A 6,156-nucleotide genomic window follows, 5' to 3' on the forward strand; every position below is an offset into this window, starting at 1 on the left:
TCTCTAACCCCTTCCCAACCCACCCCCCCCAGGCAAATATTCTCGAGTCAATAAAGGGTAGAGACAAGGGGCCACAAGGGTTTTCGGAACTACTTAGGGATGAATTCGGTCTCATGTTTTCAAAAAAAAAAAAAATAATAAATAAGGTTCAGAGTGATTAATTAACTAATTGAGTGTGTATTTAGTTACAAAATCTAACTTGATTAATATATGATAGACGATAATATTTTTTAAGTTTGTTCAAAACTACTCAATCTTTACTTTTATAGTTTAAATTAATCTAACTTAATTTTGAGAAATTTTATGTTGGTACGTAAATATTGGTTCTAGACTTATTCTACCATTACTTTTGATTTTGTTGCTAATAGACTATTACTTGTTAAGGATGGGAAACATGTTGAACTAAAAGGGATTTCTGACTCTGGAACCCTTAAATTAATGTCCCTTAAGTCTGTGAATAAAATGGTGTCCAAGGGATGGAGAGGTGTGACCTCTAACTTATTCTTGATGTCAGTTCAGGAAATAAATTCACAACCAGATTCAGGAATACCAATCACTTGTACAAACTTGATTGACTTACCTAAAACACCACCTTTATTCAAGTCAATCATTCACAAATACCGACTATCTTTCAAACTCCCAATTCTTTGCCACAAAAAAAAAACTCATAACCATGTCATACCTTTAAAACCCTCCACTGAACCAGTGAACGTGAGACCCGACAGGTGTTCACACCACCACAAAAAATGAGATAGAAAATTCAGAGCCCTTATGCATCCTTTGTATTGTTGGTTACAAAGGAGGGCGCCTGAAGGTTTTATGTAGACTACAGGAAACTTAACAAAGTCACTATTAAGAATTAGTTTCCCATTCCTATAATTCAAGAACTACTTGATGAGTTAAAAGGTGCTAGAGTCTTTACTAAGATTGATTTGATGTCAGGTTACCATCAGATTAGGATGAGAACCAGTCATATCCTTAAAACTGCCTTTGGGACTCACATAGGACACTATATGAGTTCCTAGTCATGCCTTTTGGCTTAACAAACGCCCCTGCAACCTTTCAGTCCCTTATGAATGCCATTTTTAAACCTTAATTACTTAAGGCAATTTGTGTTGGTATTGTTGGTATTCTTTGATGACATACTTATGTTGAAACACCTTTCCACAAGATTTTGATTTGACAAAATCATCCATGATTAAGAGGCAATTAAATTTAAATGCTTTGATTTAATTGTACTAATGTGTTTGTTCAATATTGAGTGCAAAAATATATAAAGTAAAGACAGGACAAAAGTCAGCACAAGCAAAGCTGAGTAGAACGGAACTCAGCATGACAGAATGTAAGCGGAGTGGAGTAGAACTCAGAAGCAAAACGAAGCTGACTAAAGTTAAAGATTTCTTTAGAAGCGGTTAAACAGAACAAAGCTGACTAAGAAGCAACTCAGCTCAGAAGATTGAACATCCGAAGATAACAAATAGAATTGAGTAACAGTCAGGACAACATGAAGGATCCGTTCACTAAAGGACAAAGTCTGCCAATCTTCTGCACCAATAATTGGAACCTCGAAGATACACAAAAGACCAATTCCAAGAGACATGGGTCATTGGATTATTGGTAAAAGACAACTGGCACAAAAAGACAAGCCAGACGCAAGAAGACAAACCTGACGCCTGAAGAAAACAGAGAAAGGGAATGGTGGAGCAGTCTGAAGCTGACCAGAAATTGTTCCCCAAAAGAGTCGTTTTGGTGTTAACGGTAACAACAATTCAAGATCCAAATCTGCAATTTCCTTCTATAAAAGGACAATGAAGAACCTTGGTTTAACACTGAAGCATCAAGAGAAAAATACAAAGAGAGAAAATCTTGAAAGCACTCAAATACAAAAAGATCTTACACCCACTTTTCTATTCTTTGTGTAAATGCTAGATTGATTGTTGTATAATCATCTAAAGTGTTCTTTAGCATAAAAAGAACAAGTTTGTGATCAATAGGAATATTGAGAGTGTTAAGCTGAGTGCTTGGTTGTAAGCATTCAGCGGTAGAGAAATCTAGGTGCTGGGTTGTAGCACTTAGTAGGAGTTGAGTAGACGAATAGAGGAAGGTACTCTTGCATATTCAACTGCCTTGTAATTGGTTTGTGCTCTACCGTTAAAGAGCTCAGTATTGGATTCAAAAATCTCGGAGGACTCTGGGGACTGGACGTAGGCAGAGAGGCCGAACCAGGATAAGTGATACTGAGTAATCTCTGAAATCTCTCTTATATTGTATGTGTTGTTTGCTATATTTACTCAGCATATAAATTGTCTAAGCTGACATTGAGTAAATAAGTGGTGCTGAGTTAGAAGCTGACCTCCAAGAGTGTCAATTCTTAACTCACAAGAAAACAACTTTAGTCAACATCTGACTAAAGCTGTCTTGAAACATATCTCACCAAGCTGACCAAAAGCTGAGTTAATAAACTCTCAAAATAACTTCCAGTCAGCTTAATTAAAACGCGAAAAAGTTATATTAGTTCCTAACCCCCCCCCCCCCCCTTGGAACTAATTATCAGGGAGCAACAAGTGGTATCAGAGCCTAAGCTCACTACTCAAAGATTTAACAATCTTGAGCTGATGCCTAAAAATGGGTGAGAATAGCACTCGGTTCCTTCCAGGAAACCAAACAACACAGATACTCCCTGAGGGACTATCAATCACTAGACCTCCCCTATTCTTTGGGTCAAATTATACATTCTGGAAGAATAGGATGAAAAACTTTATTCACGCCACAAATATGAGTGCATGGCTTGCAATTGTTCAAGGTCCACATGTGCCATACAAAACTGTTAACGATGAAAAAATTGTTAAAAGTGAGGCTGAGTGGACAGAGGATGACCTCAGAAAATTACAAAACAATGCTTCGGCTATAAACATGCTTCACTGTGCGTTAGATGCTGCAGAATACAATAAGATTTCAGGTTGCGAGTCAGCACAGGAGATTTGGAAGAAGCTTGAAGTAACCTATGAAGGCACAAGCAAAGTTAAGGAGTCTAAAGTCAATCAACATATGAGACTCTACGAGCTGTTTGAGATGAATGAGAATGAAGACATTGTTGGTCCCTGGTAATTAGTTCCAAGGGGGGGTTAGAAACTAATATAACTTTTTCTTGTTTTAATTGAGCTGATTGGATGTTATTTTGAGAGTTTATTAACTCAGCCTTTGGTCAGCTTGGTGAGATATATCACAGGACAGCTTTAGTCAGATGTTGACCAAAGTTGTTTCCTTGAGAGTTAGGAATTGACACTCTTGGAGGTCAGCTTCTAACTCAGCACCACTTACTTATTCAGGATCAGCTTAGGCAATTTATATGCTGAGTAAATAAAGCAAACAACACATGCAATTATAAGAGAGAGTTTAGAGATTACTCAGTATCACTTATCCTGGTTCGGCCTCTCTACCTACGTCTAGTCCCCAGAGTCCTCCGGGCTTTTTGAATCCAATACTGAGCTCTTTAAAGGTAGAGCACAAACCAATTACAAGGCAGTTGAATATGCAAGAGTACCTTCCTCTATTCGTCTACTCAACTCCTACTAAGTGCTACAACCCAGCACCTAGATTTCTCTACCACTGAAATGCTTACAACCAAGCACTCAGCTTTACACTCTCAATATTCCTATTGATCACAGACTTGTTCTTTTTGAACTAAAGAACACTTTAGATGATTACAACTCAATCTAGCATTTACACATAGAACAGTTGATGTAAGATCCTTTTTGTATTTGAGTGCTTTTAAACTTTCTCTCTTGTATTTTTCTTTTTATGCTTGCATGCATTTCCAGTTTTTTGATTGTCCTTTTATAGAAGGAAATCAGTAGATTTGATCGTTTGAAATGTCTTGACCGTTAATGTCAAAACGGCTCTTTTGGGGAACAATTTCTGGATAGCTTCAGACTGCACCGCCATTCCTTTTCTCTGTTTTCTTCAGGCGTCAGGTTTGTCTTCTAGCGTCTGGTTTGACTGTTTGCGTCAGTTGTCTTTTTCCAATAATCCATCGTCCCATGACTCTTGGAATTAGTCTTTTAGGTGTCTTCGAGGTTCCAATTATTGGTGCAGAAGATTGGCAGACTTCGTCTTTTAGTGAACGGATCCTTCATTCTGTCCTGACTGTTACTCAGCTTCGTTTGTTCTTTTCAAATGTTCGTCGTTCATGCTGAGTACCTCCAAGGTCAGTTCCGTTCTGTTTAACCACTCCTGGAGAAGCCTTCAACTTTAGTCAGCTTTGATTTTCTTCTGAATTATACCCCACTCAGCTTCTATTTTGTCATGTTGAGTTCCGTTCTACTCAGCTTCGCTTGTGCTAGCTTTTGTCCTGTCTTTACTTTATATTTTTGTGCACTCAATATTTAACAAACATATTAGTACAATTAAATCAAAGCATCTAAATTTAATTGCCTCTTAATCATGGATGATTTTGTCAAATCAAAATCTTGTGGAAAGGTGTTTCAACAAACTCCCCCATTTTGATGTTGGCAAAATACATAATTACGGAACTCAGTTATAAGTTACCCCATGATCGAATTATTTTTCATATTGAAACTACTCCCCCGTAAGGGTTGCATACATTTTGTTTTAACTTTATTCTAAGCCTTCCAAGATCTAATTTAGACTTAAGACATTTGAGTGTACTGACTTAGTTTTGGAAGAATGTTGTCTCAGTTTAGTTTTAGCGTTAATGTGTTTAACCTTTTTGATTTGAACTGTTCAAACTAGATTAGTCAGATCAGAAAGAAAACTAATACTTGTGATATTACGTTTAAACAACAGAGACAAACAACAAAACATATTAGTCTAAACACTAGACAACAAAAACAGGAAACATGATATGATGCTAAGTCTCTAGACACAGACTAGCTGGTTTTACTTCTTCTTTCTTTGAGCTGAGGGGTCAACATGAGCAATGCCTTTTCCTTTGCTTCCAGACGCAGTACCTAAAGGCTGAGGCTGAGTTCCTCCTTTACTTGTCTCCCCCGTTTTGCCATCATCGGGTTTGTAGAGGAAAGTTTCATTCCGTGCGGCGGAGGATAGATGTTGAAAGTAGCGCTGGAGCCTTTTGGTGCTTTCACCCAAACTATCTATGACTGGCACACTGTCATCCTGGATATGCTGAGGAACCCTGAGAGAGCTGCTGATCATACTGAGGAGACATTCATAAGATTTGCTCAGGCAAGTGAGGGAGCTTGTGATCTGAGTAAAAACTTGATGGAACAGCTTGAGCAGAGCAGAATCGTAAAACATGCGCTGACCATTGTTGATTCGTATTGCCTTCATGATAGCTTGTGAAAAGCTCATGAGTTCTGTGTTGGAGACTGGATCAACATCCATTTGGGCTCTATCAATGTTTAGTAGTCTGACTGCCTCACTTAATTGGTCAATAGTACACTGGGAAGAGGAGGATACTAAGTCACGTGTACTTGTCAGTTCAGTATGAAGCTTCGTGAAGCATTGTTGAAGTTCGGTAGAGGTGACAAACTCAGTATGGCCTGGTGGACTTAACTTTGTCAGCTCAGCATTCAATTTTGAAAAACAGTCTTGCAATTCAGCAGACGTAACAGATTCAGAATTGGCAGCGGTTCTCGAGATGGTCAGTTCCGCTGCTAGCTTAACAAAGTAGCTTTGAAGCTCAGTGGAAGTGACATACCCTAGATTGATCTCTGACAGTTGGTGAATTTTGCCTTCAAGCAAATTCATATGGTTGGCCATTGTAAGCACTAATTCAGTTAGTTTTGCTATTTGCTCTTGGTTTGGTTGCTGAGTCTGAACTGTAGTGATAACACTAACCAGATCTTTTAGTCCTCGAAGTTCATTTAGAAGCTGAGTAATGCCTGTCAGGTGAGAGGACTCAGCTTGAGTGGATTGGTGACCATCAGCTTGAGTAGGATGAAAATCTTGAAGCAAGGACTGAGCAGAAGCAACTTCGGCCAGACTCAGTAGCATTCAAGTATGCAAACTTAGCAGCATTGGACTCAGAGGCTGGTTCAGAATTTGATGGTGGTGGAGGAGTTGGTTCTCTGCCAGATTGAGTACCTTGATTGGTATCTGGACTTTGATTGATTGGATTAGCTGAGTCATCAACATGTTGTGTTGAGGGTGGAACTTGATTCAATAAGTTACTCT

Source organism: Euphorbia lathyris, chromosome 1 (assembly GCF_963576675.1).
Source record: "Euphorbia lathyris chromosome 1, ddEupLath1.1, whole genome shotgun sequence".
In the NCBI taxonomy this organism is placed as follows: Eukaryota; Viridiplantae; Streptophyta; class Magnoliopsida; order Malpighiales; family Euphorbiaceae; genus Euphorbia; species Euphorbia lathyris.